This window comes from Carcharodon carcharias, chromosome 2 (genome assembly GCF_017639515.1).
Source record: "Carcharodon carcharias isolate sCarCar2 chromosome 2, sCarCar2.pri, whole genome shotgun sequence".
Taxonomy (NCBI): Eukaryota; Metazoa; Chordata; class Chondrichthyes; order Lamniformes; family Lamnidae; genus Carcharodon; species Carcharodon carcharias.
Genome location: NC_054468.1, coordinates 188,878,026 through 188,904,400, shown reverse-complemented (window position 1 = coordinate 188,904,400; position 26,375 = coordinate 188,878,026). Strand labels below are relative to the sequence as shown.

General features: G+C 48.6%; 1 long non-coding RNA gene across 1 annotated transcript in view; it reads right to left on the bottom strand.

Annotated features, from left to right (window-relative positions):
* LOC121289861 overlaps nucleotides 1-22,893 on the bottom strand; it is a 33,242-nt gene extending 10,349 nt beyond the window's left edge. Inside the window, exons 1-2 of the long non-coding RNA XR_005945662.1 lie at nucleotides 22,839-22,893; nucleotides 3,425-3,533 (exon numbers count right to left, since the gene is read on the bottom strand). This is a non-coding gene — a long non-coding RNA (uncharacterized LOC121289861). The remainder of the gene's footprint in view (nucleotides 1-3,424; nucleotides 3,534-22,838) is intronic.
* Nucleotides 22,894-26,375: the final 3,482 nt, after the last annotated feature.

Sequence of the window (26,375 nt, the reverse complement as noted above, 5' to 3'; positions counted from 1 at the left end):
ATTTCTCCGCCCAACTCTCAACCGATCTATATCGCATTGTAACCTTTGACAATCCTGTTCACTATCTGCAACTCCTCCAACCTTAATGTCATCTGCAAACTTACTAATTAGCCCAGTTACATTTTCCTCCAAATCATTTACATATACTACAAACAGCAAAGGTCCCAGCACTGATCCCTGCGGAACACCACTAGTCACAGGTCTCCATTCAGAAAAGCACCCTTCCACTGTTACCCTCTGTTTTCTATGACCAAGCCAATTCTGTATCCATCTTGCCAGCTCACCTTTGATCCCGTGCGACTTTACCTTCTGTACCAGTCTACCATGAGGGACCTTGTCAAAGGCCTTACTGAAATCCATGTAGATAATATCCACTGTCCTTCCATCGTTGATCATCTTTGTCAATTCCTCAAAAAACTTGATCAAGCTAGTGAGACATGACCTCCCCTTCACAAAACCATGCTGCCTCTCACTAATACACTCATTTGCTTCCAAATGGTAGTAAATCCTGTCATGAAGAATCTTCTCCAATAATTTCCCCACCACTGACGTAAGGCTCACCAGCCTGTAATTTCCTGGATTACTCCTGCTACCCTCCTTAAAGAGTGGAACAACAATGGCCATTCTCCAGTCCTCTGGCACCTCACCCATAGTCAGTGAGGATACAAAGATTTTTGTCAAGGCCCCAGCAATCTCCTCCCTTGCCTCCCCTCAGTACTCTGGGGTAGATCCCATATGGCCTTGGGGACTTATCAACCTTAATATTCTTCAAGATGCCTAACACCTCCTCTTTTTTGATCTCAACGTGATCCAGGCTATCTACACACTCTTCCCTAGACATATTGACCGCTAAGTCCTTCTCCTCGGTGAATACTGATGAGAAGTGCTCATTTAATATCTCTCCCATTTCTTCTGGCTCCACCACAGATTCCCACCTCTGTCCCTGAGTGGGCCTATCCTTTCCCTGGCTATCCTCTTGCTTTTTACATTTGTATAAAAGGCCTTGGGATTTTCCTTAATCCTGGTTGCCAATTACTTTTCATGACCCCTTTTAGCCCTCCTGACTCCTTGCTTAAGTTTCTTCCTACTTTCTTTATATTCTCCACGGGCTTTATCTGTTCCCAGCCTTCTGGCCTTTGCGAATGCTTCCCTTTTCTTTTTGACTAATCTCACAATATCCTTCATTATCCAAGGTTCCTGAAACTTGCCATACTTATCCTTCATCCTAGCAGGAACATGCCGGTCCTGAATTCTTATCAACTGATGTTTGAAAGCCCCCCCACATGTCAGTTGTTGGTTTGCCCTCAAACATCTGCCTCCAGTCTAGATTCTTCAGTTCCTGCCTAATATTGTTATAATTAGCCTTCCCCCAATTAAGCACCTTAACACGAGGACTCCTGTTATCCTTATCCACCAATACCTTGAAACTTACTGAATTATGGTCACTTTTCCTGAAATGCTCCCCTACTGAAACTTCAGCCACCTGGACGGGTTCATTCCCTAATACCAGGTCCAGTATTGCCCCTTCCCTATTTGGACTATCTACATATTGTCTCAGGAAACCCTCCTGGATGCACCTTACAAATTCTGCACCATACAAACCCCTAGCACTAAGTGATTCCCGGTCAATATAGGGAAAGTTAAAACACCCACCACAACAACCCTATTGCTTTTACATCTTTCCAAAATCTGCCTACATAACTGTTCCTCAATCTCCCGCCAGCAATTGGGAGGCCTATAGTAAACCCCCAACATTGTGACTGCACCCTTCCTATTCTGGAGCTCTACCCATATTGCCTCTCTGCATGAGCCCTCCGAGGTGTCCTCCTGTCATACAGCTGTGATATTCTCCTTAACCAGCAGTGCAACTCCCCCACCTCTTCTACATCCCTCTCTATCCTGCCTGAAACATCTAAATCCTGGAACGTTTATCTGCCAATCCTGTCCATCCTTCAACCAAGTCTCTGTAATAGCAATAACATCATAGTCCCAAGTACTAATCCAAGCTCTAAGCTCATCTGCATTGCCTGTTATACTCCTTGCATTGAAACAAATGCATTTCAGTGGACTTCAGATTTCAGAATCAGTGGACTTTCCCTGCCAGCTCAAGAAAAGAACTCGCTTGCAATCTACAAATATTTCTTTCTTATCATGGGCCTCCTTCCATGAGCTTATTGCCTTTACTCAAAAGCTTAGCATGGATTCTATTATTCATTAGGCCTCCTATGAAAGTGTCTCTAAGGTTGATTTCTAAGTTCACGGCATCCCACAGTGGAGAGGGAGTTTCTTTAACTAAAGAATGTAATCTGCAACGGTCTCACTTGGCAACTGTTTCCTTTGACAGAATGCAATTCTCAGTGCAATCTCATTCTTGGTTGTGTCACAATAGTAGCCCAGAATCTCATTAATTTCAGCATAATTCCATAGGACTCAGGTTTCTCAGACAACACTTGTTAGACACTACATCAAAAGCATCTGGACCTATCATGGTAAGGAAAACATTTACTTTATCCTCATCTCATATTTTATTCACTTTCAACCAAATATGTAATCTTTGTTTATAATTACACCAGTCCTCTTTGTTAAGGTTGATTTCCCCCATTGTCCCCAGATATGCCTTTTGTGCCTTTTCTCATTCAGTTATATACTGTGCTCATTCACTGAGCTGTACACAAACACAATGTGCACACAAAGCAATCTTTTGAACCACTCAAACTTCCTCAAAATCAACTTTAGAAGTTCCAAAAAGCATGTCCCTATGTTCTTCCATCCTTAATTTCTCAAATGAAATGCTAAAAAAAAATCTATCTTAACCTAATTGCAATCTTTCTGTTGTGTATTGCATTGAGAGAAGACTTATACATGCTCAACTGGAAACAGCTATGTTGAAGCACTTTATTTACACCACCCCAAAAGAGAGGGCAACAGGAAGGGCTCTTAAATATACTACAAATGACATGTTGCTTTATCACCAAAAATGCATTGTTTTGACTTGAGCACATGTTTCATTAACCTCTCCACCTCACTTTTAGTTGAAACAGAGGTGGAGCAATTGGCAAAACAAGGCCAATTGTTGGGGAGATTAACAGGTTTGCTTGATGAGTCACAAGAAAAGAGTCCTACTCATTCTGGCCCACAAGCAGTGCTCTAAAAGCATTTACCTGTTCTATCCAGCAGCCCTCACCTTCCTTTAACTGTCAGGTTTCCTGAAGCCCAGAAAACAAAATTGACCAGAGTTAAAAATGGAACAGAGAAAATAATTGAGGCATGCAGCTTCATTATAATATTTTTTTAAAAAGGTATCCACCTCCACAAAGCGGGCCGGTTTCCTGTCCACTTGCCCTGCCTGTGCTAAGTCTGGTAGTGGGTGGATCTGAGGCAGGTTGCAGCTGGGTTTGAAATCTTTCACATTTGTACTTCTCACCTGGTGAAAACGCATTCATCTTTGGTGGTAAAAATTTCCCCCTTTGTCACCTCTTCTTCATTATCTAAATCATTCCTCAGTTAGGACCTCCTCGTAATTCTGGAAAAAGCTTCAACAATAAAAATAGATAACAAAATGTAATTAGCACCATGGATTAGCACCATTAACTATTTGGTACTCAGTCAAATAAAAAGAGGAGGAGCTTTTAGAAAAATTGTACATTTCAATAGTTAATGATGAGTAGAATGTTCAACGCTTTCCGCTGAACTGCATACAGTCGTGTGTGGAGATATTCAGCTGTCCTTTCTTCCACAAATCGACACTGACACTTGTCTTTTTTTCTGCTTGTTACCATATTACTTTGGACAGGTTTCCTAGTAAGATTGGTCCCAGCTGGGACATATTATTCAAAGTGCTTGATTGTAACATTATTTTACAACACTGTAACCTGGACAATGTATTCATAAGTTTTTTTTTTGGTGAGAAGCCTAGCCATAATAAAGTCTGCAGACAAGAAAGAAGCCAAAATTGCAGAGCTATAGAACAAGAGAAATCACAATATGGCTTCTAAGTCTAATATTTACGCTTCTGGGGAGGGTACAAAAATGCTTGCAATTTTAACGTGATCCTTTTTCATTTCCACAACCTTTTTCCCATAACCTTTCTTGTCTGCTTCGATTTTATCAAGACCACTGTGCATACTGCTCTGTACATCCCTCTCTTTTTCTTTCAAAGGGTTCAAACATGCTGCCTTGTTTTCACTGTTGTTTTCCTTGCATTCTACTGCACATGCACAAGGTTATATTTTCTGATCCATTTTTCCATTCCCTAGACCAAGATATATATTCCTCCTTACATTTTCACTAGAGTATACTGTCTTTGCCCAGAGAATGACAAATGTAAAACTTACTAATGTCCCTCTGGGCCAAAAATTTCTTGGATTGGCCAAGTAAATTATTCATAGTGAGTCCTGATACATACTGAGCCTGGCAATAGGAGTTCACCAAAGGAAGCTGTGGCAGGCAAATTATCCTTATAGGGCTACAGCAAAACTTGAAGAAACCCAGCAGCAAATATGGGTAAGGGGCTGCCCGGGACTTAATTGGCTCCAGGATCCATCAAAGTTCCTTGTGGCACTGCTCACTACTCAGTTCTGATGCTGCTGGGACTGCTAGAGCTGCCAGCCAATTAGATTGGCCCGCAACTCCCGAGGACAGGACTTCCTCCCACTGAGGGGCAGAAGTCCCACTCTTAGCCTGTTTAGTCCATCGGCAGTGAAATTCAGCCTACTGTTCCCACAGAATGTGAGAGTAGATGCAATAGAAATTACAGATCTCAAAGGTTGTCAAGATGAGCATTACCATGTTGTGCCAAACACTGTTGCCTTATAATGTATGCTCAGAGAGCTCCACTGAAAGCTTGGTGTAGGATCACAGAGGGAGAATGACTAGCACTTTAGTTCCATTACTTCCAAATGCACAAGCATGCCCTTGTTTTTGCTGATGGAGCAATATAGCTACTATATGTTTCTGTCCTGTAGGCCATGATGAATGGCAAGTTGCAATAGCAAGGACATTGCCAACGTAAGCATACTACGTATTAAGAAATTCACTTAAGTTATGCTGTGCACTTGGGTGAGACATCCATTCTTCCTCATTCCAATACATAACCCTTTACTTCTACAACACAGGACTATATGAATGTTAAATAGTAGAAGCAGCATGCTATTGACAACCAATGGGTCAGTTCAAAGCTCCGTAGCCCTGCTATATCTGGTCTTGAATGGTGGTGGATAATTAAATAACTAACTGGAGGATGCGGCTCCACAAACATCCACAACCTCAATGGAGGAGCCCAGCATATCATTGCAAAAGACAAGGCTGAAGCATTTTCAACCATCTTCAGTCAGAAGCACCAAGTGGATGATCAATCCTTGAGGTCTCCAGCTTGCTAGTCTTCAGCCAATTTGATTCACTCCTTGTGATATCAAGAAATGAAGGCACTGTACACAGCAAAGGCTAAGAGCCATGGCAACATCCCAGCTGTATTACTGAAGACCTGTGCTCCAGAACAAGCCATCCAGTTAGCCAAGCTGTTTTAGTACAGCTATAACACTGGCATTTACCCAACAATTTGGAAAATTACCCAGTTATGACCAGGCCACAAAAAGCTGGGCAAATCCAATCTGGCCTATTAACATCCCATAAATCTATCCTCAATCATTTGCAAACTAATAGAAGGTGTTGTCATCAGTGCTATCAAGCAGCACTGACTCAGCCATAACCTGTTCAATTTGGGTTGAACCAGGGCCACTCAACACCAGACCTCATTACAGCCTCAGTCTAAATATGGACAAAGGATCTGCATTCAAGAGGTGAGGTGAGAGTGACTGCTCTTGACATCAAGAAAGCACTTGACTGAATGTGGCATCAAGCAGCCACAACAAAATTGAAGTCAAAGGGGATGAAGTGGAAAACTGTCTGCTGTTTGGAGTCATACTTAACATAAAGTAAGAATATTGTGGTTGCTGGTGGCTAATCATCTTAGCCCCATTACATCGCTGCAGGAGTTCCTCAGGGTAGTGTCCTAGGCCCAACCATCTTCAGCTGTTTCATCAATAACTTTCTCCAACATAAGGTCAGAAGTACGGTTATTCGCTGATGATTGCGTAATGTTCAGTATCATTCACAGCTCCTCAAATACTGCAGCAGTCCATGACCACATTCAGGAAGACCTGGACAACATTCCGGCTTGGGTTGCCACGCAACGAGTAACATTCCTGTCACATAAGTGCCAGGCCATGATCATCCCCAACAAGACAAATTCTAACTATCTTTGCTTGACGTTCAACAACATTACCACCACTGAATTCCCTCCATCAACGTCCTGGGATCTACAATTGACTGGAAGACGAACTGGGCCAGCCATATAAATATTGTAGTTACAAGAGCAGCTCTGCAGCAAGTAATTCCTTTTAATATCATGATGATGTCTTTTGAACGCTACTAATTACTTCAGGAGTCATCAAAGCACTCAGAAACTTTTAAAAGCCATCACAGTTTTGGTAAATTTGTGGAAGTGAACATGTAGGGCAGAATCATCCCAGATTTGCATTAAGTGCAGTACTGGGTGGAAAAAGGGCGTTTCACCCACTGGCTGCAATGGCAGCTTTTCACGCTGTATTGTCCCAATCCCGCCTCATTAATCATGCATTCCTGGGAAGCACACCAGGTTGCTGGTGGGGTGTCCTCCCATTTGCCTGTCCAGCCGTCACATCAGACCTTCAGTTAACTGGGCACCATACTTAATGGCCGTCTCTGCACACAGCTAGCACTCTTCAAGGGATAAGAAGCTGCTGCGAACTGATGGCTACCAAAGGGAGGAAATCTGCCACCCCAGATTTAGCGGCGCCTCCTTCAAGCGCCTACTGGATGCAGTGGAGCTGGATGTAGCTGTGATGTCCTCTGCCCCCACTCTGGGTGAAGGCCAGCAAGCAAGGTCACCAATCCAGCATGGGAGGCGGAGGCAGTGGCGGTCAATGCCGATGCCCCACAAAAGAGGACAGCCATCCAGAGCCGAAAGAGGATGAATGGTCTTCATTCAGCCAGGGTAAGTCACTCTTCTCATCTCTCTCAACACACCCACTCACGAACCCATCACACATCCACAAGAATCTCACACCTCAAGGGACACCACCGCTAACTCTCACACACCCTCACATCTCCATCAGGCTCATATCATCTGGAGCTCCAGTCCTCATCCCATCCATGGCTCCACTCACCACACAAACCTTCATGCAGTGCCATGTGTCCTGCTCACACTCTCTCTATCTGTTCTTATTTAGGAGAAGATGGCTAACAGCAGTAGAGAGAGGTCCCAAATTGGGGGTGGAGTGGCCCACAATACGCCCCTCATTCAGTTTGAGGAATGTACCATCCCGCTGATTGATGAAGGTGTGGACTGTGCCTGCTACAACAGTGAGGTTGGCGGCAAACACCCATGTGAGGAACCTACATCATGTCATCCTTCTCTCAATGCAACTGTGAGTGCTCTCTTTCCTGCTTTTGACTCTCCTGCCATGCATTAATCAACTCTACTTTGGTTACAGGGAATTCTGCCAAGCGACCATCACCCTCAGACAGCCTGTCCCTCAGCTCCATCCAGGGCCTCACCTCCAGCCAAGAGAACCATCTACTCTATTGAAGAGCTGGAAACATGCAGCCTGGAAGATCAACACACACTCCACCAGCACACAGACACACAGCTTGGTGGGACCTAGATCTAGAACAAGCTCAGGTTCACAATCTAGTGGTCACTACATGGACAAGTGTCAATAGCAGGAGGAGGCAGGTTCAGCCAAGCTCCCTGGCACTCGGAGGACTGCTGGGGAAGAGGCATCTGTGAGGTCCGAGTCAGATGACGAGCCTCTGGGTTCAGCCTTCCAACTCATTGTGGAGAGTCAGCAGAGGGCAGGGGAACATCATGCAGAGCTGTTGGAAGCCCTCAACAGAATGGCATGCGAGTTGGAGGGGTGCATCTGCCTGCTATCTGATGAAGTGGTGCCCACATGTGCGAGTATGGAGATCTTTATGGGAGGAAGGGTGGACGCAATGGAGACCCTGGTCCAGCAGAACAAGAAGATGCGTGCAGACCTGCATTGAAGTCTCCTTCAATAGCACCTTCCAAACCCATGGCCTCCACCACCTAGAAGAACAAGGGCAGCGGCTGCATGGGAACACATTCTGACACAATTTGCACACCATCCTGACTTGAAACTCACTCACTGCTCCTTCACTGTTGCTGGGTCGTATTCCCTCTCTAACAGCAGAATGCGTGTACCTACACCACATTGACTGCAGTGGTTCAAGAAGGCGGCTCAACATCACTTTCTCAAAGGCAATTAGAAGTGGGCAAGAAAATGCTGGCCTTGCCAGTGATACTTACATCTCATGGACGAAAAGAAAAAAAGTACATGCAGGACAAGACTGCACTTTACCAATGCTAGAACTGCAGACAAGAGTAGACACAGCAAGCATAAGCCCCTTCATCCTTTTTACATTTATGGGTCTTATTAAACATTCTTACCCAAGCTTACTTGATATCTTAGATCACTTTTGTAGGTGAGCCCCAACTCTCCAAACCTTATGAGACTATCAATCTTTTCCTTACGATCTTAATATATTTTTGGTAATGCACCTAATTAAACAAAGAACAGACCTTGTTTGCTTTTAACCCCATGATGTGTAAATGAGCTGACCTTGCGTTATGGCTGAGAATCAGCTCAGTGCACAACTTAAAAATAAAAGGATTATCTTATGCCTGTGTGAGATCCATTCCAGGTTTTTGCAAATGGGAGGGAATCACATGAGAATTTGTTTAAATAATAAATAAGCAAAAAAAAACGAATAGTGTCATACTGATATTAAAACATTTTTATCTGTTTCTTTAAACTGACAAAATAATAAGATCATAACTGAGAATTTTTCCAACTAACTTTTAAATACAATATTCCTCATTTTTTAAAGGAGTATCAAGCCGAGCATCTGGATTGTTGAGCAGATATTCCACCGAATTATGGAGCTATAGCCTCATTAACATATGATTGGGCCCTTAATCAACTTACTGTCAAAGCCACAAACACTTTGCACTGAATTATTGTGTGCCCTGTGCACTCGGTGTTGAGTAGGCTTCAGCAGTTCATGGTAAGGGACACCAGTGCCCAACATTCAAAAGCACCATAAAACAACATTAAGTTGGCTAAAAGGCTTGCTCAGAATTCATGCTCAATGTTAAAGCAGTTTAAATATGATTTTATGGTTCAAAAATAGATTTTCCTTTCCACAGTACCTGTTCCACTCCTGCGCCATCAACATTATTGACTAGAAAATAGTTCCAACTGTTGAACTATTCTACTTCTACTCCAAGAACTCAAGAATTTGGAAAAAGAGCCATTTGGCCCCTCGAGCTTGCTCTGCCATTCGATAAAACTGTGGCTGATCTGATTGTCACCTCAATTCCATTTTCCTCTCTGCCCCCCTTTGACTCTCTTGTTGGTCAAAAATCTTAACTCATTGTTTCCCAAGACCTCAAAAGTGAATCTTTTTAACTTCAGTCTTCTTTCTATAACCTTCAGGCTTTTTAGTTAGACATCAGCTAACTAGAACTTCTTATTTACTTCATTTTATCACAGAAAGCATGCTGGCCATGACATTCTGCAGCAAGCCCCTAATCTGTCGAAGGCAAATTAGGCCTTCCCTGATGGAGTTCCCAATGGAAATCGAGAAGCAAGGCTAAAAATGCAAATGCTTCTACAACCAGGAAATGGTCTGAGGCCAAAGGTGAATTTTTTTGCTGCTTTGTGGATTCTGCAAAAGTGGAACATGCTGACCTGATTTTCACTGAGAATTTGATAAGATTCCTTCATAAGAAACTTATGGCTAAAATGAAGCTCATGGGATGTAAGATGATTTTGTAAGTTGTTTATTAATTGCCTAGAAAATAGGAAACAGAAGATAGTTATTAATGATAATATACTATGTTCAATTGACCATCTGTGACTCCTGAAGTCCTCTGGAGGCTCATCGAAGTAGGATATCTAAGTTTGTGAATATTACAAAGTTGTGTTGGAAAGTAGAATGCTCTATGAAGACAAATGTCATTCCTGGTGCTCTATACTAGATGGATAAGTCAATATTAATGCAGAGAATATCATGTAATTATTGGCAGTAAATATCACAGGCATGAGTATTCAGCAAATTAGTAAATAAGGTCTTGCAGGAAAAATGACTGGGTTTTCCAATAGGTCAAATATTGCAAGGTCAGAAACTATAAAGTAATCAACATTTTGTTAATATTAAATAAAGTCACAGAATCACAGAACCCCCCCCAACCATCCCCCCAGCCCCAGAAGCAGACTGGCATTTGGGTGTATAAAATCAGGTTGCATGGCAGGGGCACTGTGCTCATTGTCTACCTGTCTCTGCTAGGATTTTACCAGTGGCAGGGGAGAAGTCGGGCAGTGCAGCCACTCTTGGGTCAATTGAGACCCTTAAGTGTCTAATTAATGGCCACTTAAGGGCTTCCTCACGCTGCTGTTATTTTACCAGCCGTGGGGGTGCCCAGGTCACATGGTGAGGCTGCCAGGTAACCCTTGGTGGTCTGGCTATTGTCTTGAGGGCGAGGGTGGGGATGGGGCCACCTGCTCAGGCACCCTGTGCCCAATGGAGAGCACCCAAAGTGGCAAGGGCAGCCCCTGCTTTTTAGTCCCTCTAGAGCCCCCCACGTTAGACTCCCAATTTCTCTCCTCATTAGGACTTGACTGACTGGCCTGGCGAAGCCTCTCTACTTTCCTAGTATCCGGTCACTATCACTGTACCTCACTGGAGGTCTGACTGTGGTCCCAGCATTGGTTCCCGCTCTCAGTGGTGCTGCTGGGAGTGGAGAGCTGCTGGTCCTGGTTGGCTGACAGCTCTTCAAGGTGGGACATTCTCCCTCATGGGGGAAGAAGCCATGATCTCAGGCAGTTAATTGCTTGGTGACCATAAAATCGGGTAATAGCTTCCCAGGCTCGCATCCAACTTTTCAGCCGGTGGGCAGGGCGACCACCTTCACTTAAAATTCCGGCCATAAAAGGAGGCCATTTGGTCCATCACACCTGTGCTGGCTCTTTGAAAGAGCTGTCCAATTTAGTCGCACAGCCCAGCTTTTTCCCCAGTACCCTGGAAATTAGCGCTGTTTCAATGCATGGATTGTCTTTTGAAAGTTCCTATGGTTCCTATGATTCCACCACCCTTTCAGATAGTGTATTCCAGATCTTAACAAAGTTTTGTGTCAAATTTATCCTCTCTTCCACTCCCCTAGTTCTTTTCCAAATTATTTTAATTCTACGACCTTTGGTTACTAGCTTGCTTGGCAGGGGAAAGTTTCTCCGAACTTGCTCTCTATCAAAACCCTTCATAATTTTTAATACCTCTATTAATTCCCCCCTTAACCTGCTGAGGGAGAACAGTTTCTCCATTCCCTCTACATAGCTGGACTCCCTTATCCTTAGTATCAACCTGGTTAAGTTTCTTTGTACACTCTTCAGGGCTTTAATATCTTTTTTAAAAGTGTGGTGCCTAGAATTGTACTCCAATTATACTGCAGATGAGGCCTAGACATAAATTTGTAAAGATTTAGCATGACTTTCTTGATTTTGTATTCCATGCCTCAATATACAAAACCAGGGGCGGAATTTTCCATGCCCGCTGGCGGCAGGTATGATAGGTGGCATGAGCAGACAATATGGCACAATCAGTTTCATGACGGCGGGAAGGCAGGATTGTTCACTCAGCTGGCCAGTGGCGGGCCATGTTTCCCGCTATCGGTTGTTGGGATCCTCATTGTAATACATCAGCCTATCATTATCAAGCCATCCCGCCAGGTTCTTGCACCCCTGCTGGATCATCCATCCACGTTCGCAGGAAAGCGTGCCGACATGTTTCACAACAGCACAAAGGTGACGTGCACTTGGCAGCCTGCACCTTGGGTGAACTGGGGGTGGGTGCACAGCAACATTCTGCAGAGCTCGCCAGGGTTTTGTTGCTTTGCAGGCTTCAGGGTCACTGGGGAGTCAGGATTAAGTGCCATCCTGCCTCTAAGGCATCTTTTGAAGGGGGGCAATCGCAGCCTTGCCGCAGAGGTGACTGGTGGCTGGGGGTGGTGGTGCAGCAAGGGGAGCCCTGCCATTGAATATAACGCACAAGTATTCAGGGCATGGGGGTAGGGTGGGCAAGGGAAGTGGCCACACATTCGGGAAACCTGTAGAAAGTGACCATTCCTCTACAACTGAGACAGTTCAGGTACAGACACAATGATATTATTGGGATCTGGCTCCTAACTTATCTGCCTACTCAAGCAATGCAGAGGCATCAAAGTGCCACCAAGTTCTACAGAGCTCCCCCCGCCCCCCCACCCCTGGCACATACTGCAAATTCATGAGCACTTTAGTGGACTGCAGAGCAGTTGGACTGCACATGTTGTACAATATACTTGCTAAAGCTGGCCATGTAGCAGTTGCTGCTGGAGGAACTCGCAGCCTCTTACAATGTCAGCATCCTGGTTTGGACCAGTCTCCCCCATGGTTCAAGCTAACAGAGCAGTCATGCAGCACACTAATCTCTGGCCATCCAAGTGGTGGCCAGCATTCTCCCGGAAGCACACTTAACCAGCACAAGCTCTTAGTACACCCATGTTAACTACGTGTTTCTCTCTTTCATCCTGCAGGAGGAATACGTCAGGATCATGGAGCCTGGTGAACTAGCTGTATACCTGATGGCCTACAGAGCGTGAAGAAGATGGAGGAGAGAACAACTGAGGCTCCTGGCTGTGCAGAAGCAGCAACCTCAGGAAGAAGGGGCAGCTCGGGCTCTCGCACACGCCACCCAAGAGCCACAGTGAGCCATCACTGGTCAGCGCCTAGTGACACCCAGGGTCTAAAGAGGCTGCCTTACATTCCTGCAGATGACCGAGAACCAGTGTCGCTGAAGACTGCACATGTCCAAGGAACTGGTCACTCACATCTGCCATTTACTGCAGGATTTGGTGCCACAGAGGCATGCAGGGGATCCACTGCCAATGGCAGTGAAAGTGACTGTGGTGCTCAATTGCTATGCTAGTGGCTCTTTTCAGAGCTCCACAGGTGACCTCTGTGGGATCCCGCAAGCCTCCACCCACAAATGTATCCATGAGGTTACAGATGCCATCTTCACGAAGGTACTCAACTTGGTGCATTTTGTCCGGGACTAGGACAGCCAGGATGCAAGAGTGATTGGATTCGCTCAGATCTTGGGTCTCCCACAGGCGCAGAGTGCGATTGAGTGTACTTATATAGTGCTCATATCTCTGTTACAACACATGGTCAACTACATCAACCAAAAGGGATTCCATTTGCTGAATATGCAGCAGGTGTGTGGGCACCAGGAACGCATCCTGCAGGTGTGCGCATGTTTTCCCAGGAGTGTGCATGACTCTTACATCCTCAGTTGGTCACAGATCCCTGGAGTCTTCGAGGGTCCACAGAGGCTGTAGGGATGGCTCCTCGGGGACAAGGGCTACCCGCAGAGGCCGAGGCTGATGACACCCTCATGGCGACCTCAGACTGCAGCAGAGCAACAGTATAATAAGGCTCATGGTACAGCTTACAACTTGGTGGAGCAGACCATTGGAATGCTGAAGATGAGGTTCCGGTGTCTGGACCGGTCTGGGAGTGCCCTGCAATACAGACCACAGAGGGTGTCATGTATTGTTGCATCTGCTGCACCCTTTACAACCTGGCGCTCCAACAGGGAGACGAGCTGGCTGAGGGGGAGATGGAGGAGCTGGACTCCTCTGGTGAGGAGGACGCCGAAGGGGATGAGGCTGAGGAGGTCCTTGGAGGCAACGATGACAGGGTGAGGCCCTCGCACTGGCTAGACAAGGCAGGTACACTTGAGAGGCCATCATAGCTGCTAGATTTGTAAAGAGTGATGACGACATGCACTGAGGTGACTGCATAGCTTTCGCATCGCATCTGTGAACGTTTGACTCCAGTCTGGCTTATGGCAGCATGAATACCCTCAGTGAGAGTTCTCCTGTCATGGAGACGTGATGGAGACACTAATAGTTGCTTGATTACAGGAGGATGATGATGACATGCATTGAGAACACCCCGTAAATCTTCACACAGCTCTGAGAATGTCTGACTCCTGTCTGGCTGAGGGCAGTTCGCTTGTGCTCCTTGATCAGGGTCATGTCATAGAGGCACAGCCATGAAGTTTTAGAAGCATCGAATGCTTTGTCCATCTTCAGCACCTCAGCCCTTCAGGAGCACAGCATCAGTGGTCACAGATGCTGAAGAGATGGGGACCGGCCTCTCCATAAGGGTGATGAGAGCAGATCGAGAGAATGAGAGAACTCTGTGGTGTCTGCCCACTACATTCTGGCAGCAATGACAAGCACTGCCAAGGCATCAGTAATGTGTCCAGGGAGTGTGTGGCTGGACAATCACTTTGGTCTGAAGGCTGCACAAAGCACAGGGAAGAGGCCTTGGACTGAAACGTCTGCCTTTATCTTGTGCAGGAAGGTTTTACATCTGAGTGACATGAACACTGCTCATCAGAACAAGGAGCCATAGGCAGGGAGACATTCTTGGGTGTTTCTTGAAAATAGTGAACAGTATGTACAAGTGATTAACACCTGTGCCCAGGCTGTGCAGCTAATTCTCTGTAACTGTCCTAATCCTGCCGCTACATCTTGGTGCTCCGAGGACATCCACAGCGGAGGTGGAGGCAGCCTGTTGACTGCTACGCCCTGTCTGTGATGACTTTGGCAGGCATCCTCTGGAGGGCCAAGACTTGGAAGGCCCCGGCCTGCTTTCAGGGTCCTGCACTGTAGCAGTGGTACCCTCCTCAGCCTGTGGAGCGAGAGCTGTTGAGGTCACAGGAAAAGGGGAGTCGGATGGGCCAGACACTCTCGGAGTCACCTGGATGGATGGGTGTGGAGTGTGAACCTGCAGATCCTACTCCCTATGGGTGCCCGGGGAGTGGTTGTCTGATCGATGTTGCACTGCTGGATCCTAACTTGGTAGAGCAGTGCCAACCTCACCAACACAGGACCGTTCCAGATCCTTGCTGGCCAGCTGGATGGCTGTTTTCAAAGTCCGTGAGGACCTTGATTTCAGGCATTCCACCACCGGTCTGCAACTTCTCTCTCATGTGCCAGCTTGTCCTGCATGGATAGAGATGGAGAAAGTGTAAGCAGGATGCGTGTCAGGCCAGATGACAAGAATGCCTGGCCTGTGTGGGTGTTGAGTGGTCCTGTGGACTACATGAGGACAATGCTGGTGAGTGTGAGAGAGTGAATGGTTATGTCCTTTGAACTGGCAGCGAGGGCGGGCCCTGTGGAAGTGTGATGGGTTTGTGAGTGTGTGAATTGAGTGATGATATGAATGACTTACCCTGGTGGAATGGAGGTCATTCATCCTCTTTCAGCACTGGGTGGCTGTCCTCTTTTGCAGTGCATTGGCACTGACTACCATTGCCACCACTTCCCAAGCTGGGTTAGTGCTGTTGCTGCCATTCCGTTGGGCCTCTACGGCATCCAAAAGTCGCTCGAGAGATGTGTTGCTGAACCTGGGTGCTCCAGTCTTCTTCAGCTTCGGGGCCATGTCTTCCGGGCAGCAGTGGTGGTCTGGAAGCAATGAGCGCTGTGCTTGCGGCTGGGGTTTAAACATGGCACCCGGCATGATGCAATGGCGGGGTGATGGTGGGCGGGTGAATGAGAGCCCACCCACCATGGAAACAGCATGTTTCCCAGCATGAATAATGCCAAAGAGTGAAAACCTGTCATCGCAGCCAGAGGATAAAACTTTGTTACCCGCCACTGCACTTAGTGCAAATTTGGGAAAATTCCACATCAAATATCCGATATGGTCTCTTAATTCTCAACTTGTCCTGCCACTTTCAAAGATATTTGGATGTGCCCTACAAGGCCCCACTACAAGGCACCCCACTTGAAATAATACCATTTAAGTTACATTGCCTCTACTTTTAGTGGGCGTGTTGGTACTAAAGCAATTTGCTTGCTCTACGCATTGGAATAGTTTAAAGGGGTAAGTGCTATCACTGTTGAACAAGACTGTAGCAAATTACTATTGAAATTGTAACTCTTTTGAGTAAAGTCCATGTTCCACAGCAACTCAGGCTCCGAGTAACTAACTGTAACTCTTTCGAGTACAAATCTGTTTCTATCTGTTTCAGATGAAGTTACATTGTTTCATAGTTTGCCATTGTGAGATTTGAACTCTTGATAATCTTTTAAATGAAAACCAAATCAACAAAATTGGGATAAACCAGGCACAGCCCCTAATTCAGGTCAGCTGTAAAACCAAGAACAAAGTTTAAAGGAAACTTACAAACTTTAAATCAAAATGTGATTAAAGGGGTCAACAAAACACCCCAGTCCCCGCGGTGCCCACCGAGCACGGAAGGCCTCGAGAGTGCCAGCAGACACCGCGTGCTCCTTCTCCAGGGACATCCGGCAGCGAACGTAGCCACGGAAGAGGGACAAACAATCGGGCGGGACTCCCCCGTCGATCGCCCGCTGCCTGGACCTGTTAATGGCCAACTTGGCCAGGCCCAGGAGCAGGTTCACGAGGAGGTCCTCCTCCTTCCCGACCCCCTTCCGCACCAGGTGCCCATAGATCAGGAGCGTGGGGCTGAAGTGCAAACAAAACATCAATAAAAGGTTTTTCAAATAACTAAAAAGGGAGTGCAGCCTACAACACCCTATGTATACATGGTCCACGGACTCCACAAGACCGCAAAGAGGGCATGTGTCCTGAGAGTCCGTGAACCTATGCATCCTCTTATTATAAGGGACTGCTGCATGCAACACCCTCCAACCCAGGTCCCCGATAGAAAGGGGGAGGACACCTCCGTAGAGGGCCTCCCATCGGGGGCCTCCGCCGCCAGACGGCAACAAGGCACGCCAGGGCGTGTCCGGTCGACGGACAAGGGCGAGAAAATGGAAGGTGTGCAGCAGCAGTCCGTACAAAAAGCCCCTCTTTGCCGTGCCAAAAGGCACAGAGGGCATGTCCCCGAGGCGGCTCATATTGCGGGGCACCAGCACCCGAGGGAGGGTTCGGGGCTTGGGGCCAACGTGGAATTCCGTCCGAACAGGGGAACGCTCAGACGGAAGACCACCGCGCACCTGGGCCACCTCAAGACCCAAAATAACGTCGGGTCCGAGCACGACCGTTCTCAGGTCTTGGATGGCATCGGCTGCGACCTGGACACTCACAGACGCGCGTCGCGCCAACTCCTGCGGGAGCATCCAGCCCAGTCCTCCGCCACCCAGCACGTCCCCGATCCTGGTCACCCCTGCGGCCACAGCCCTCCTCTCCGCCAACCACTGAAAAGGATGGAGGGGCGGATTCCTGAGCAGCGGCTCTCTGACGATAGCCGCTACTCCTGACGGGGGAGAGCTGCGTCGCGAGGCGACCACTTTCCAGACTTTGATCAGGTCCTGGTAAAAGACGGGCAACGCCTGCAAGGAGCCACCGAGGCCCAGCTGTTCTATAAACAGGAGCTGCACGTCATAACTCAGGCCGTGCACCTGACGGAAGAAATACGTCATCAGGGCACACCATCTAGGAGGAGGCTCGACGTAGAGGTATCGCTGCAGGGTCTGAAGGCGGAAAGTCGCCACCTGTGTGCGTAGGCACACTAGCGCCTGACCACCCTCCCTAAGCGGGAGACTCAGAACCTCAGCAGCGACCCAGTGCAATCTTTTGTCCCAGAAGAAGTCGACTAACAATCTCTGGATTCTTGTGACAAAGTCCGGGGGAGGGGTCAAAGTGACCAGCCGATACCACAACATGGCGGCGATCAGCTGGTTTATGACCAGAACTCGACCTCGGTAAGATAGCACTCGGAGCAGTCCTGTCCAGCGCCGCAGGCGAGCGGTGACTTTCGTCTCCAGTTCCTGCCAGTTTGCCGGCCAGGATTCCTCAGTGGGGCAGAGATGGACCCCCAGGTAGAGGAGGCTGGTCCTGCTCCAGGTGAAAGGCCTGAGCTCCTCGGGTAGGGGATCCATCTGCCACTGACCGACCAGGAGTCCAGAACATTTACCCCAGTTGATCCAGGCAGAAGAAGCGGCAGAGTAGACCTCCTGGCACTCGCGCATCCTCCGCAGGTCAGCCGGGTCACTAAACATAAGGAGCACGTCATCGGCGTAAGCCGAAAGGACTACCCCGATGCCCGGCCCGTGCAGAACCAATCCCGACAACCTCCTCCGCAAGAGGCGCAGGAAAGGCTCCATGCAAATAGAATACAACTGGCCAGACAGGGGGCAGCCCTGACGTACCCCTCTCCCAAAGCGAAGGGGCGCCGTCAGGGACCCGTTAACCTTCACTAGACACTCCGCGGCAGTGTACAGAAGTCGGATCCGGGCGACAAAATGCGTCCCGAACCCGAAAGCTCTCAGAGTTCCGAGTAAGTATTCGTGATCCACCCTGTCGAACGCCTTCTCCTGATCGAGAGACAGGAAGGCGCTCGACAGACCAGCCCTCTGGGAATGGTGGATGATGTCCCGGACCAGATGGATGTTATCATAAATGGTTCGGTCCGGGACGGTGTAGGACTGGTCAGGGTGGATCATGTGGTCCAGCACGGTGCCGAGCCGAGAAGACATGGCTCGGGCGAAGATTTTGTAGTCCATGCTGAGGAGGGAGACCGGGCGCCAGTTTTTAAGAAGGCGGAGATCCCCCTTCTTCGGCAGCAGGGCAATCACGGCCCTGCGCCACGAAAGGGGCATCTCCCCGGTAGCAATGCTCTCCCCCAGGACCCCCGCGAAGTCGCTCCCCAAGACGTCCCAGAACGCCCTGAAGAACTCCACGGTCAGCCCGTCTAGTCCCGGGGTTTTGCCCCTAGAAAGACCGTCGAGTGCGCCGGTCAGCTCCCCCAGACTTATAGGGGAGTCGAGCTTTCCGGCGCACTCCGGGCCGACCTGCGGCAGGTCCTCCCACAAAACTCTGCAAGCTTCCTCACTGGACGGATCCGGAGAGAACAGGGCAGTGTAGTAATCTCGGGCAATGGCCCTGATGCCCTCCGGATCTGAGACAAGGGATCCGTCGTCAGCCAGCAGCGTAAAGAGCTGCTTACGGACCCCGTGCCTTTTTTCCAGTGAGTAGAAGAAGGGAGAGCCACGGTCAATCTCCTTAAGGAAACAGATCCGCGACCTCACGAACGCGCCCCGAGACCCGACCAGTTGCAGGTCCCGCAGCGCGCCCTTCTTCTCATCGTACACCGACCGCAGGGCCGGGTCCGCGTCGGGCTGACGGAGACGTGCCTCCAGGTCGAGCACCTCCTTCTCCAACTCCTCGACCCTGGATTTGCGTCTCTTTGTCGACCCCTTCGCGTACTCTTGACAGAAAACTCGGACGTGAGTCTTGCCCACGTCCCACCATAGCCTCAAGGAGGGGAAGCCTCCCCGCTTCCTTCTCCAGCCGGCCCAGAAGTGACGGAACGAGTCCAGGAACCGCTGGTCTTCCAACAACAGGTTATTAAAATGCCAGTACGCGGACCCCGTCCGAGCGCAGAACGAAGTGAGCTCCGCCCACACCAGACGGTGGTCCGTGCACGGAACCTGCTGTATAGAAGCAGCCGGAACGCAGGACACGTACGCCTTCGAAACGTAAAGGCGGTCGAGTCTGGACGCTCCGACTCCAGGTGACTCAAAGGTGAACACGCTGGAGTCAGGATGGAGATTTCGCCAGACGTCCACTAAGTCGAAGGACCTGACCAGGTCCCGCAACTTACTCACACCTCGCGTGCAGTGCGGGGTACCGTGACGGTCCCGGACCCCGAGGGTGCAATTGAAATCCCCACCGAGGACGATGCACTTGCCAGCGTCGATGGAGCCGAGATGAGTGGACACTTCTTCAAAGAAGCTCGCTTGCTGCTGCGTGCCCAGGGGAGCGTACACATTCACAAAGTGAAGCACCGCACCCCCCAGATGCACAGTCAGGTGCAGAAACCGGCCTGGCACCGGCTCCTTGACCCCCAAGATCTCCGGCTGAAAATGCAGGGCCAACAAGATAGCCACCCCGCCAGAATTGGAGGCTAGGTGACTCATGTAGACCCCCCCTTGCCACTCCAGGAGCCACGTGGCTTCGTCTCCCGGAACGGTATGGGTTTCTTGCAGGAAGCACAACGCATACTTCCCGTCCCTGAGGACCGAGAAGTTCTGGAACCTGCGCTGTGCGGCCCTGCTGCCGCGGATGTTGAGGCTGGCTATAGTCGTCTTCATTGTCAAAGGTACATCAAACCTCCACCTTAAGTCATTAAAAAGAAGAGGACTTTTTAGTCCTTCCTCTCCTTCAGGAGCCCAGCGAGAAACGTTTGGACCCTCCGCCGCGCGTTCCTATCCAACTCAGGAGACTTGAGAGCCTCGTGAGTGGACCAGAACACCAGCGGAAAAGAATGCCACCGGTCCAAGGCCAACTGAACCCTGTCTCGGCAACCGCGATGACTCGCCAAAAAGTCCCGGAGTTCCCTTGGGGGGATGAGGGGGGAGTCAGTGGAGGGCACCAGGGGATCCACCGCCTCGCTTGAGAGCGACTCAGCGTAATCTCCAGCGCTCACCACGGACAGCGCGTCCTCCTCCAGGTCGTCGCCTCCAGCTTCCGACCCCTCCCCTGCACTGAGTACGGGGGCTGATTCGGAGCTGCCAGCTGGCCCCACCTGTACCTCGATCCCACCCCCAGGATCAAGGCCAGAGGGGTCCTCTCTGGTCTCCACTAAAGGTTTTGGGTCAGAGGGCAGCGGCAGTTCTGATGCCCGCTCTCCTCCCGGCACCGGGTCGTCCGGGGAGCTCAGGACAAGCTCCTGACCCAAAACTAGGACGCCCGGTGCTAAGGTTTGGGAGGGAGCGGGAAGGCCTTCCTTTTCGCCGCCAATGACCCGTTAACATTTTTTAAATTTTGAAAGCTACAGTCCCCCGACGAGCCAGAAGGTACCTCGAGGGTATCGAGGGTTCCTGAGTCGGGCACCACCTCAAGGGAGGTGCCTTCAGTGACCCCCGAGGGGCCCTGTTCAGGGGACTGCAGCAGGTTGACGGGGGTAACAGTGGTGGGAGTCGGTGCAGGGGTTTTGAGTTCCCCCAGAGGACAGGGCGAGATTTTACTTGGTGGAAACGCCACCACCTCTTCATCGGGGGAAGGGACACACCCAACTTCTTCAGTTTGGGCATCACCCACCTCCTCCTCCGAAGCGTGACGTCTCTTCCGGGTCAGGCTGGGGGCTAGGGAGACGTCCATTTCCGAGGCCCCCTCCTCCTTGTCCAGCCCTCCCGGACACTCCACCCTCTGGGTTTTGGGTGTTAGATTCCCCAGCTCGGGGTCCCGCGTCTTTTCCCCGCCGGCCCCGGGACCACGCGCAGGGACGACGCCGGGCCTAGCACTCGGCGCCTTAGCACCCACGGGCCCGGGAGCACACGCGGACACGACGCCGGGGCCGGATGATGTCTTTTCCCCCGAGCCGGTGCTTGCAGGTGTTTGGGGGTTTTGGGGCGTTTCAGGGGCCGCCTCCAGGTTGCGGGTCTTCCTCCGCGCCTTCTTACGGCGCGGGGGCTCTCCCCCCGCCTCACCGGCAGCCGAGATGGCAGTGGCCGCCGGCGTCGCTTCCCCTTGCGGGGAGGGAGATGGAGTGGTGGTGGGGGGAGGAGGGGCGGTGCCAGCCGTGGCCGCTTGGGTGGGGCTCGTGGCCTTGGAGGCGGGGCAGTTCTTCCTCACGTGCCCCGCCTCCTTACAAGCATGGCACCGCACGCCCTCCACGGTCCAGAAGACCCGATAGGCGGTCCCCTCAAAATTGATAATGAAGGCCCCCTCCAGGCACTCCTCCCGGGCCAAGCGGACAAATACCTGGCGCCGGAAGGAGTACACGTGGCGGAGGGCCGAGTCTTTGAGGCCGAGCGGGATTGGTGCAACCCCCGACCTGACCTCCCCCAATTTATTAAGGTGGGGGAGGAAGAGCTCACTGGATAGAATAGGCGGGACGTTCGAAATAATAATTCTCTGGGCGGTGGCCTCAAGGGGGTCCACCGCCAGAAAAGTCCCGCCCACAGTGAGTCCTTTTTGCAGGGCGAGGTGCACCGCCCCCTCGGACCTCAAGAAGAATATGGCCTTCCCATACATTTTAGAGGCCGCGACAATGGCTGAGGGGCCGACGACCCCAGCCATAGCCTTTACGCAGGCCTCTATTGTCATTTCAGGGTGAGCATAGCTCTTTACCCCAAGGGCCCTGGTGAGGGGGCGGAATGGTGACAGGGCAGCGGGAGCAGCTGGAGCCGCAGAGGCAACCACCCCCGCATAGGTTTTCTTTTTTTGAGGCCCTGCCACCGGTGACAAAACCGCCTCCACATTAGCCCTCGAGGGCCCGGCCACAGGCGATGGTGAATTGGCCTTAGGGCCAGAGCCACACCCACCCTGGGAAGGATTGGCCATTTTGTTTGAGGAAAGTGGGTGGGGCAGAGAGGTAGAAACAACCTCCCCTCTTTTAGGCAGGAGAGGAGAGGAGGGAGAGGAGTAAAAGACAGGGAGGCACAGGAGGGAAAGAGGTAAATGTCCAGGTGGGTGTCCTCGATGGTGGATGGACGGTGGGTGGGGGCCTGATGTTCTTCAGGCAGGGGGAAGCGATGTCTTCACCAGCTATTGCTGGCCTTACTGGGAAAAGGGCTGGGTTGGGGGGAGGGGTGGCAGAAAGATGGTTTCAGCACACACACACACCCTCCCTCTCTTCCTTCCCCAACTCCTCTGGCAGTCTTCTTGCCTCCCCCTACAAAACACAGTGCTTAATTGCCCCCACCTTAAACAAAAATACACAGTTCAGACACCCACCTAGGATGTTGTTTTTCAACTCAGTCCTGGCCTCCTGGCCTTCCTGTCCTGTAGCAACAGCAGCAACTGTTCTCTTCTCTCCCTCTCTCTCCTTTGGCACCACAGGGGCAAGGCAGCAGCAGCAGCAATGGAGGAGCAGCAGCAGCACACAGCAGAAGCAACAACCCCAAAGGCAGCAGCAGAAACAGTTGAAACACTGAGGAGCAGCAACACCAACACCACACACCTTCTCTCCTCAGTATCAGGGAACCAACTGAATCCACAATTGCCTCCACGAGATTGTTAAGAAAATGAACTCTTGATACTCTTTCAAGTACAAACCTGTTTCCATCTGTTTCAGATGAAGTCACATTGTTCCATAGTTTGCCATTGTGAGATCTGAACTCTTGATTGATATTTTGATGATGTAACAGATGTTGTGTAACTCTTTTGAGTACAAACACATTTCCATCTGTTTTTCAGATGAAGTTACATTGTTTCATAGTTTGCCAGTGTGAGATTTGAACTCTTGATCTTAGGATTGCAAACCCAGTACCATAACCACTTGGCTATTTAGGCCAAGCCCTATTGAAATTGTAACCCCACACCACTTAGGATGGATTAAGTACACAAGATAATTGAACCTTAATGAGGTGCTATTTACTTATTGAACATATTTGTTATTGCAATCGGTGCTGAGTCGTGCAAGCTGTAACCTGAGACCCATTAGAGATGACTGAGTATACAAATTACTGTATACCCGAATAAGATGCAAACTATCTGATGGACACCTATTTCTGCTCAAAATAAATGGAAGGCTGAACGTTCTGTAAGCAACAACGTTGTAATATTTTATGACAGGAATGAAGAATGGTTAGTGCTCATTGGCTGATTTAAACACTTGCCTGATTTAAATGTAGGCAGTTTAAGTGGTTAGAATTTGACTTGGAGATTTCCTGTGCCATTGAAACAATAAGTAGGATGATGCAATTGGTGCTGCCTCCTTCTGCACTTCTCCAAAGCAGAAACATGCTCAAAATCTTTAACAATTGGGAAATATTTGGTGTCCAGTTAAGACAAATAAAATAAGGTAAAAGGGGATGGTGGGGGATCCTAGGTGAGGGAAGCAACCTGGACCTCAGAAGAACAATTTACTGTCCTGTTTTTAATACAAAATGTTATTGGCTCCCTAAGCTGAGGGGGACCTGGATAAAGATGAGTGCCCCCGATTATTTATTCCACACCCAGCTGGGATTTTCCAGTCACACAGGGCAGGCAGTGGTTGTACCTTCTGGTGCTGTACACATGAAGTGCCTTCCAATTAAAATACAACCTCCAAAAGGGTCAGTGTTGAAGGACATTTAGTTTCTATTTTATATTTTAATTGTCAATTTGTGAAATCTAGCCCAGCCAATGGAGGTTTAGTTAAGATATTCAGATTCCTGATTCAGTGGCAATCTGAGGGCCATGGTCTTGCTGACAAAGCAGAACCATAATATCCCATTCCCATACTATAGATACACCTAAACAATGGGAGCAGCATGGCATTTCCTTTATGATCTACAAATAGGGAAATGGTAAATGCATTTATAAAGAACATGCTTTTATTTTCCGACACATAAGACACTCAGTGCTGCTTCTTGCTATTGCAGTTAGGCAGAAACAATAGAATTTTCTTATGTGTACCTTCCTGTACCCTAATATGACTAAGTTCTGCTTTAGGTTTGTGGATTAGTTTAAAAAAAAAATCAGCAAACAGTAAGACTGTTTCAATTGTTGGACAACTCCCTCTTAACGAGTTCAGCCGCTGGGGTTTTTTTTCTGGTGACAAGTTGTTGCACGTACAAAGCAAATTCCCAATTGTTTCTTTAAATGACCAGATTATATTTTGAATTTTTAAGTAAACCTATTATGATTAGAATATTTATTACAAACCAACAATAGGATCACTGAGTAAGTGTCAGCAGTAACAGATCACGTGCTTGGATTGCTGGAACTGTGTGACATAATGAAAATCCTGATTAGCATTTTAGTAGTGCAACATAAAAAGACTGAATTATACAAGGACCTAGGCTGGGCATTAAATTTTGCAGCTGCCAGTATGGAACAAAGGATGCTACTATAGTAGCATATTTAGAAATGGAACTTCTTTGTATTCCTCATTATCAGTTTTCTAATAGTCTGGGCAGTTTGGGATTAGATTTCTGCAGTGATTCTCCCAATCATCCACTGTATCTTTGACAGAGAATTTGCAGAAATCCTTGAGAAATGGAGTCAACATTGTTTGCCCTGTTTCTCTACAGTTTCCATGGATCTCCTGCCAAAGTTACAACAGTGGCCCCATGTAAATTCATCCCTATGTAGCTAAATAAAATTCATCAATAGTCTTAACTTATTTCTCCAGGTAAAAAAGATTCTGCATTGGTCCACTTAATATTTCTTACCTCAGTAAAGTGGAAGGAAATATTTAGTCTCAGCACTTATTTAGGGTGAAATACAATGACCTGGTGTTTCCTCCATGTCTGCACCCAGAGATACTCGTAAAGTGGGTGCAAACCAAATGTGACTTAAAAGGTCATGGAATTTTGCTCTGTATTCTCTGGTTCATCAAATGCATTTTAATGGCAAAGCATAATTTACGTTAAAAGCTTTCCCACTTGATGGGACTGAATGAATCAAAACTTAAATGTTAATTTTAAAAAAATATATATATATTTATGGACTAGGTGCTTTCTTTGGGTCTCAAATATTTCCATTGCTTTGCCCCTATTTTATTTTTAGACATATTCTCTTAAGGTGGATCCTTGGGCGTAACATGTTTCTTTTGGATCTAACTTCTGCATTCCACTCACAGACTAAATTCCTGGTCAGTATTATTACCTAGGAGATGATTTTAATGTTACTGTGGGAAACTGGGTGGGTGGGAGGCTGAAGTTTCCAACCAGAAAGCTGTCAGTAACTCACTGATCCTAATTGGACACCACCCAATATAGAAGTGGTTCTTCTTTCCATATACATGTGGACTCCCAAAGATTTCATCAGGATTGAAACAGCAATTTCAACTGGTGGCTCAAACAGTGAAACCACCATAGATTTCCCACCAGCTGAAGACAACGGGAAAAGGAGCTAGGGCCAAAAGAGGCTCAAACGAGTAAGTTTTATTCTTTTCTTGTGGGACCAGCTGGAACAGGTGTGCTGCTCCAGGCTGCATGAGGAAAATTTAGGCCTCCCTGCCACAGACTCTGCTCTCCCTTTCCTGAACCATGAAGCCCATGAGATGGCTCCTGAAGCTGATCCGATCCTGTCACCTACCTGATGGCAACTGGCAGCCTCTGGGTCATGTAATTTTTCTATTACTTCCCATTCCAGACAGGAAGTCAGATTGCAGGATTTATGAGGCCTGGGAATTAAAATGGTTTAGCCTTCATTTCTGGAGCAGCAGATGAGTTTTCTAAGGATGAATTAAAGAAATGTGTGCAGATGGATGTGGGCCAATTGCACAAACTTAAAACAATCATGAAACCCACATGCAACTCTGTTACTTTGCCATATCATTTT